The following is a 9,758-nucleotide window of genomic DNA, read 5'->3' as shown; positions in this document are numbered from 1 at the left end:
TTGAGTGAGCTACAGTCTACGGAAACAAAAGAGAATAGTACGCATATAATGAAGATGAAAAATCTACTTCAAGAAACAAAAGATTGCCAAAGCTGGTGTCCTCAGGAGGCCCCAATCCAAAGCCTCAATCCCGTCCAACTCTTGACCCACCTTGGTCCTTAAAGGACTTGGTCTTTTGTCTGTGAAAAGACAACAGGATTGGGTCTTTAAGAGAAGAAATAAATAGTAAGTAGTTCTCCAGGTTTTCTGCAGCTATGTCTCATATTTGACAACCTTACACTCACCAATTTGACAGTCTGCTTTCACTAATCCATATGCATATAAGGTGTATATTACCCCCACGTCTACGAGATTCTCACTTAGCCAACGACATCTGTCTTTGAACTGTCATGAAATGCTGGAATGATTCTTTTTCTTTTGTGGTGTCAATTCCTCTCTCTGTCATTATTAACCTTGTTAAATACCCTCTTCCCTCCCCTTCTTAAAGGCATGAACTGAGTGCTAAGTTTGAAACATACCCCCTTAACACATCCAGATGGGGTGGGGGAAAAAGCATAGCTAACTATCTACTTAATCAAACACTACTTTTACTCCATCAACGGGGAGTAGACCCTTTTGTACATTTAACAAATTCAGGCAATTTAGCAAGTGGGTAAAAGTCTATGTAAAGGTACTTCAACAACATGGGAAATACAGACACTGGTCTTCTGTCTCAGAATTGGTTAATGGAAGACGTGAAATCTCAAAACGCGCACAACAGTGGGTTCTTACAAAGCTTCTAATGCACTGCTGGGAAAACCTTGAAAGATTTTCCATCACGGTGGGGGAGGGGGGCAGGTGGGTTGACAGTTTTTGCCTTTGCTGTCAGTGCCACTGTGGGAGGCTCCTAAATTTATTATACCTGGGAAATGATTCTAGTGCAAACCCATCCTGGAAGAAGCCAGGAAGTGAGGCATGCTCACACTCATCAGCCTGTGCTGTGGGGTATGACTACGAGGCTACTGAAGCTGAGTCTTGGCCACCCCATTGGGCAGTGACTGTGGGCATATCTCTGACTTGATCAAGAGGGCGTCTGAGCAAGAACCTGGTCCTGTTCGCCTTTCTTTGTCAATCAGCTGAACAAGCATTTCTTGTAAGAAAAAAAAAATTATTCCGAGTGTAGAATAGAATGCTCACAGTGATGTGGCAGTGTTTTCCACTGGTGTGAGTGTCTCCATAAAAGGACGTTTTTGTTGAGTCATTGAAAATGCCGAATGGCACCCGGTAGAAGGCCAGATGTCAAGTATCACTTTGGGATCATCAGCAAGTAACTTTATTTCTTTTTTTCCCCCAATCTCCTCACTTTGGGAAGCTCTTTTACCTCAGTTTTCCTTGCCCACAAAAGAAGAACAATAATGTGGTCCAACTTCCTAGAGAGGAGAAGATTGATGAGCACTTTTTGCTGATTAGCTCGAAAGCCATGCAAATATAAATCAGTGAGTACTCCGTGGGTCACTGCCCTGCCGCCCTGGGCACCTAGAGCTCTCACTGAATTCAACAGAAGCTCCAGGAAGGTACAAGAAATATGTGCTGGGAGAGATAGGTCCGGGGTATCTTGGTGATGATTACTTAAGCACTGTTGTAGTGGAGTGTCAACTTCTAAGTGTATGATTATTGATCGCTGCATTTGGATCTGCTCTGAGAAACTCTGCTACATCAGGTAGTCCGGCTCAAACGGCATCAATCATGTGGTGTAACACTGTCTGTCTTATGGGCTTAATGGCATCGGAATCCAAAGGGCCAGAAGCTGCCCTTGAAGGCCAACAGGGGCTCTTCAAGGCTGGAGGAGTAAGAGCAGATGAAACTGATGTTTGCTTCGCCAATTAAAATCTAATACTGAGGTAATTAAACTAGCTTACAGGTTCTTCTGTGACATTGATCTGTAACGTTGATCTATAAGAACATATCTGCACCCTACCGCTTAGCCGGTGAAGTTGTCCCTTGGTTCTGTGCCCCAGGGTAGTCCCTTGTTATCCTTTGATGGCCACAGTAGGTGTCCCCAACTGTAGTCACCTGCCTCCAAAACAGACACCAACCCACTATCTCGACTTGTACCAAAGGATGGGGTCTTCATTCTGCATGTCCTCTGTCTGACAGTAGGTTTGGCTATCATCTATACATTAGGACAACAAGATCCCTTCTCCCAAAATGCAGGATCATTGGCTCCAACATATGAGGAACATGCCGCTTGGCGGAAAATGTTTATGAGATATCATCACAGAAAATGAAGGGATATTATAATGAAAAGGCAACCCTTTGGTTTAATTGCAGCTGTTTAAGCTAAAGGAAATTGTGTATTTGAGCTCTGAAGTGGAAACAAAGTTGCCAGTTCCTGAGACCCATATTACAGAAAAATGAGTTCTTTTTCTTCATTAGAAAAACATATCTGCAAGTAATAAGAATATTATGAGTAAATATTAAAAGAATACATAGCCATTAGGCTGCGAGTACTTACAGAATACATTATATCTTTAAAGAATTTCCAAATCATCCACTTAGGGGGAAAAAAATAAAATGATTCCTGGCCTGACTAAATTATAATCTGAGTTCCTATCCTACAGAAGTAAAGTATCAACTCTCTCTGGAGAACTGCCCCACACGACCGGAACAGGGTGAAGGAAACTTCATTATGAATCTGAAGCGTTATAGATTTAAATTATTACTTGCTTCCTTCTGAGAAATAACTGGAAAGTCCACAGTAGAGTGTGTGCATGAGGATGGAGTGAACTCCATCCAAGGAAGACCAAGGAAGGAATGTGATGCAGGACATTCGGTGCTGAATCATCACTGCTAAGGGAACGTTCTGTAGGTAACAAAAAAGATAGAATGACAGAAAGGGAAGGTACCTCTTTCCAGCTGTACAACTAGGAAAACAGTTCCTATGCAGATCAGAAAAACAATGGAACAACTCCATGTTGTATAATTTTTTAAAATTTATTTATTTACTTTGAGAGAGATCGAGAACATGTGGGGGAGGGGCAGAGAGAGGGAGAGAGAGAATCCCAAGCAAGCTCAGCGCTGTCAGCATGGAGCCCCATGCAGGGCTCGAACTCACAAACTGTGAGATCATGCCCTGAGCCGAAATCTAGAGTGAGACATTTGATTGGCTGAGCCACGCAGGCTTTCCTGTCATATAATGTAAACAAAATTGTTTTGCCTAATTTAGAAAACAGATGAACCCTTCAAACGTAGTACTAATAAGTGGGAATATCCATTGAATGTTCTGGCTCTGGGCACTGAGGAAACAAAACACACCAAAAAACAAAAACAAAAAAACCCTCTGTCTTCACAGAGAGTAACCAAATAAATGTTAACTTCACAGCATGTTGAAAGATAAGCGCTGTGTAAAAATTGTAAAGAAGGGGCACTTGGGTGGCTCAGTCTGTCAAGCTTCCAACTTCGGCTCAGGTCATGATCTCAGTTTGTGGGCTCGAGCCCCACATCTGTTATCTCTGTGCTGTTAACACAGAGTCCGGAACTGCTTCAGATTCTGTGTCTTCCTCTCTCTCTGCCCCTCCCTTGCTCTTGCTCTGTCTCTCTCTCTCCCTCAAAAATAAACAAAAAAATTTTTTTTCTAATGTAAAGAAAAGGGAAGATTAGAGGATGCTTGGGTGAGGGTATGGCTGTTACACTTTTATGGAGGGTAGGCGGTGACTGTCCCAGAGCTGAGATGACATTTGAGCAAAGACTTGAAGCAAGGAAGAGGGCAGGTGGGCAGGTATCCAGAGAATGGCAAGTCAGTGAGCCATGCTCAGTGCTAGAGGAACAGCAAAGCCAAGCCAAGCGGATGGAGACCAGTGAGCAAAGGACACAGTAAATGGTTGGACCTGAGTTCAGCAAAGAAGCACACAATCTGATGAGCTTTTCATCAGGCCCTCCCAGAGTGCTCCAAGGGGCAAGGACAGGAATAGAGAGTCTATTCAGAGTCTGCAGGTGAAAGGTGACAGAATTTGGACCCGCGTGGCTGCAGTGGAGGTGGGAGGAGGTTGGGTTAACGACATCTTTTGGAGGCAGAGTCAGTAGGGGGTCCTGATCAAGGGATTGGAGGAGGAAGGGAGCCTCCAAAGTCCTGACTCAGCAATTTCCTGTCGCTATCTGATCCGATGCAGTGATACAGATTTGAGGGGAAAGATTAGGGATTCGGGGTGGGAGCATGGTAAATATAAGATGCCAACTATAAATGTCCAGGTACAGGTATCAAGGAGGCTGTAAGATGCACGAGTCTTGATTTCAGGGGAAGGACAGAACCGTAGATGTCAGTCCAGAGATCACATCAAAGATGATATCCAGGGAGCTCCTGTGTTTTCGGAGTCCCCACAGTTTTAGGAAGGAGGCTGAGAGGCCAATGACGCAGGGCAAACCCAGACAAACGTGGCCCACTGAATACCCACCTCATCAATAATCACCAAGATCAAATGAAATGTTTGCGGAAGTTTCTGGAAACTTGAAAGCGGTAGACAGACACTCGCTTAGGCTCCTGGAGCCAGTCAGGCTTGGCACCAAACACTCTGGGCAGATAAACAATCTATTTGCAACCAGGTCAAGGTCTGTCCCAGCTGTGAATGTGGGACCGTCTCTCAGGTGATGCGCCTTTGCGTCACCTACTTTCTGCTGGGTGTCGCTCTAAGAACCTTCATGGAAATGCAGGAGGGGGACTTGAACGCTGACTACCAGGTCCTACGACGAAAGAGCTACATCCATGCCCTTGTGTCAACCTCATGTCAGCTCCTTGCGGCGGGATTTATTTTCCCTGAACGCGCTGCTCAGAGAATTGGGGTGACTCAGCTAAGTTCCTACAGTGACCCTGTGTGCCAGAGGGAGAGTCACCGAGGGTTTTAGGACACTTTCCACCCCGGGGTCCTCCATCTCAACCCCCTCTCCAAAACTACCCCACTTCCTTTCAAGACCGGACAGGGAAGATTTGTGATTTATTAACACCCAAAAAAGAAAGCTGCTAGATCAATAGAGAAATAACTAGACTCCGTGTCTGTGAACTTTACAGATTGGGAAGCCGGTTCATCGACCTTAGTCTTTTCCTGGAAGTGCTGGTCTGGTCCCTTTATCAAGATGGATGCTGTCAGTACAGGTGATCCAGCCTTACGGGAAATAAAAAATTGAAAGGGGACAAGAAGGAAACACTTTCCTCCAATTGGAAAAGGGTGTCTGAAAGGAATCAGTCCTTGGAGGGATAGGGCACAGGGTGTAGCTAAAAATTCTGACCAAGATTTCTATCCCAGGCTAACCACTTAGAAATTAAGTACATTGGGGGCCCCTGGGTGGCTCAGTCAGTTGAGTGTCTGATTCTCTATTTTCGCTCAGGACATGATCTCACAGTTTGTGGGTTTGAGCCCTGAGTTGGGCTTTGCACTGACAGCGTGGAGCCTGCTTGGGATTCTCTCTCTCTCTCTCTCTCTCTTTCTTTCTCTCTGTCCCTACCCTGGCTTGCACTCTCTCAAAAATAAATAAATAAATGTTAAAAAGAAAAAAAAAAAAGAAACTGGGTACATCAAAATATCAACTACTTGTCTGGTGCTTACACTGTATCAGGGACCCATCTAAGGATGCTTACTGCACACAGACTCCTTCAGACCATGAACTTTTCTGAGAAAGGTATATTTTTTATGCTTATAAAAGGAAAATGAGGTACAGGGAGGCCTAGTGACTTCACAAGCTACCAAACTCAAATGGTTTGTCTACAGTGTGTCACTTAACCTTGACCACCATCGCTGACTTCTGTGTCCTTATGGGGGACTGGGGTGACAATGCTGGCCGTGCTTTACTGTCAGGCTGGAAATAGTGTCTAGAAATGTCCTTCACAGAGCTGGCTCTGTGCTTATTAGAGCACAGAGTGCTCTAAGTAGAGGTGCTTCTTAGAATATTAGCCCCGGACGTTGGTTAATTCCCTTTCGAGAAGAATCTTTTAAGTGACCCACCATGTGGGGGAGACCAGCATTGTCTCACACCTCCTCTATGTTTACCCCTCTTCCCTCCATGATGCATCCACAAAGCCCTTCCCAAATCTAGTAACCAATGGGGCGCCTGGGGGGCTCAGTCAGTTAAACATCCAACTCTTGGTTTAGGCTCGGGTCATGATCTCACGATTTGTGGGTTCAAGCCCTGCATCAAGCTCTGGGCTGACAGCATGGAGCCTGCTTGGGATTCTCTCTCCCCACCTCTCTCTGCCCCTTCCCTGCTTGCTCTCTATTTCTCTCTCTCTCAAAATAAATAAACAAACATTAAAAAAAGATCTAGCAACCACTTAGTGCCCTCGCCCTTTTGTGTGTGCACGGGCTTCGTGCTAGAATTGACCATGATGCATTTTGGATGGAAACTCAATGGTTTCTGCTTTACTGGGCTGCAGCCCCTTCAGGATAAGATCACACATTGTGCCTTTATTGGGACTTTCTGCCTCTCAAGTACCACCTGCAATGGTAGGGCTGTCAGGGAATACATGCTCATTGAATAAGTGAATGAAGACATGCCGGCAGAAGCTTCGGAACTCCGCAATCCTGTTCTAATCTTGCTCCTATAATACAGTGTCTTTATTTGTCTTTATTCTGATCTGTTCAGGCCAGATCAAGATCTGCTTTTCCTTTACTCCGCCAAATCATTTTCAAAAACTTTTCACCAGAAAGCTTTCTGGGTATATCTGTCTTCTCCAAGTCATTGTATCTGACCTGGTTTGNAGTCACCCGTTTTGAGAATCTAAGTGTATGTAGTCTGACAAATTCCGCGGGGAATGAAGCAAAAAGAATTGTCATCAAGTGGGAAGAATTCAGTTGTCAGCGGAGGCACATCCCAGATTCAGATCTCTAAAGGCGGAAGTGTGAATGATGAGAGCTGTTGGATTTCTGTGGGTTTCAAAATCAGGAGCAATGGAGTCTCCAGAGAGGGCCTTGTAAATGTCGCCTCTCTCACCCGGCCCGCTAGCGGGGCAGTCCTGCTCTGTGGGAGCCCCTGCGCCCCTCCCCTGTGTCAGAAGGAATGGGAGCCACCAGCCTGTGCTTAGAAAAAGCCAAACCCAAGACAGTGAGCCTCAGGAAAAATGGTCAAGAACCTTGCCCCAGGCCAGCAACCGTCAGCAAAAACAGAAGCTGGGAGGTGGTCATGAAAATTAGGGACAAGAAACCAAAGCAGAGTCCTTGTTACGAAAATTTCATCCACGTCTTGGTCTTTTCCCTCATGTTCCCGTTCCTTTTCAGATGAGACTGCGTGAGTTCTGTATTGTAGAAAGACAATGGAATTTCTTTTCTTTACAAAAAACTTTTCCTGTGACTTTAAGATTATGCCTGATGTTTCCCAGCTGCTGGAGGAAAAAGAGATGCTCCTCCTTGGCCGTTTAACAGATATTTTAAAGTGGAAGAAAAATACGATTATGATCACAGTAAACTGCATACACCATCAGCTCATTTAATTGCACCTAATTCTATGGACACCGTTGTGAAGTTGGTATGCTCTGCAGATGACAGACGCGAAGCTCAGAGAGGTTAAGTGACTTGCCACGGCTCACACAGGTACTAAGAAATGAAACTTTGAATCTTATCCTATCCCCTCAACCACCCTTTTTCTCTATAAGCTCATTCTCCTTGAAAATCTTCTAGAACGAAAGTGCAGGTAGCTGATTCCTTTATTACAGTAAGCTCTGCGTAAGTAGTCTGTGATTCATTCTGTAGGGGCTCTTTGTCATTTCGATAATATCTCAAAAGAAGAAAAATTGCTAATTTGACAGTTATTATCTGAATAAACTAGCTGCCCTTCATTAACCACTGCAACATTATTATGTATCTATTCTAAAGAAACAAAATGACTTTAGAGCTATACTTTTTTGAAAAGTATCACCTGTTTCCATTTCCCCTGCTCGATTTTCCCCTCCAGTGTGCTTTTATTGTTGATTTAAGCAGCCTCTCCGAGGCCTTGGGGTCTGCCCACAGAGCCCAGGTTATGCATGACCCCTCGGCTCCACCTGTTCCGGAGTGATGGGCGAGGGGACCGTGAAGCCTGGTTCTTCTCAGCTGGCTCTCCAACTCAATAGGACACTGGTAGTTAGCAGGGTCCATGACGAATCCTAGCTACCACTCACAGAGTCCTCCTCTCTGCTATGGGCAGAAGGCACGAGCTTTCATATGTGAAATACACAATCCACAAACAATCCTGTGAGGTGGTTTACATTATTACCACCAATCTGTACATGGGGAAATCGAGGCTCAGAAAAGCTCAGGAACTGGGGCAAGACCACATGGAATCAAGTATCTGGGTCCTTCACCTCATAGCGTTCTTCCCTAGGAGGAAATGCCTTGGGCTGAGTACTTGATTCCCACTCCTGGGGACCATGACACACATTTAAAGAGACACATCTGGGGGCTAAAGGTGTTGTATGCATCTAAGAACCCCTCCATCACATTTTGACCTCCTTGGGCCTTGAAACTTATGTTTATTGCCTCATTTAATCCTGACAAAGACTCCCAGTGAAGGGTGGCATTGACTTCCTTTCCAGGTAAGAACAATGAGGCTCAGAGAGGTTCAGTGACTTGCCTAAGGTCATATAGGTAAGGCGTGGGCTAGGGATTAAGTAGTGAATCTTTTACCAGTCCCACTTCCTCGGGGCTCCAAGCAGGGGGAGTTAACTGGCTCAAGGCTCAGAATCTCGGAGTTTCTCTCAGCACTAATTGAGGGGTAGGTGTTGCCGAAGTGGTCCGGGAAGAATTTGTCCCGATGCTGTCTGGGGTTCATGGAGGGTGGAGGACACTTCTCCCAGGGCTGGCACGGGGCAAAGCCAGTCCACGACTCCCTGGGCCCCGCCACCAGCAGCCTCCTCACCCAGGCCACAGCCTTCCCCAGGGGTCGCCATTCCCTGCCACATTCAACTGCCCGAAGCGACACTTTCCACCTGTCACCTTAGCGCTGTTCGCTCCACCCGGAAAACTGCACATCCCAGGCCCCTCGGGGCCAAGGGCGCTTTTCCTCACTCTCCCGCAGAAAGTCATTCTTCTGCCCTCCCCGGGATCTGCACCTGAATTCCTCTCTCCCGGGCAGGGGTACCTTTCCGGATGCGCCCCTGCAAATCCTGAAGGGCAGGGCCAACGGCTCGCTCATCTCTGTCCCTCCCTTAACGCCCAAGGGGGATGGGGACAAATCGGCTGAATTCACGATTCTCCCGCTTCTGCTCGAATGGCACACTCTCGCCTGGCTCGGCTCGGGTGGGGCCCGGCTAATGAGAATGATGGGCGTCAAGAGGTGCGCGGTTAGAGCCCGCATTCCTCTCCCAACCGAGACACACGCAGCGCCTTCCGCGCGTGCTTCGGGTCTCGGAGAAGGGGTTTGTGAGGTGCAAAGAGCCGTGGAGCGGGGCTGCCGGACTGCCTTCGGCGTCACCTCCTCCCGCGGCCGCCCTGCCTGCCACACCTGGGTGTGCACGCAGACCAAGATGGAAGGCGCGATCCTAACTTCTGCCTGAGCAGGTGGGAGGGAAGAGAGACGAGAGGTATTCCATTGGTTGTCTGGGAAAATGAATCGCACCTTCCCTCACTCGAGGAGCATCAACTTTTCCCACCCCCTCGGGTGGGCACTCATCGCCCGGGGTCGCAGCCAGAAGCCGGGAGCCCAGTGGCCCCAGTTCGAGGGAAGCGGAGCCAGGCGGGCAGTGGACACCCCACCCCCAGACACTCGGGGAAAGTGCCTCACGATGATGTCCCGGGTCCCCAGAGTCCCCGCGGCGGGGC

This window comes from Crocuta crocuta, unplaced genomic scaffold, assembly GCF_008692635.1.
Source record: "Crocuta crocuta isolate KB4526 unplaced genomic scaffold, BGI_CrCroc_1.0 scaffold108, whole genome shotgun sequence".
NCBI classification, from domain to species: Eukaryota; Metazoa; Chordata; class Mammalia; order Carnivora; family Hyaenidae; genus Crocuta; species Crocuta crocuta.
Note: the sequence above shows the minus strand (reverse complement) of the source record.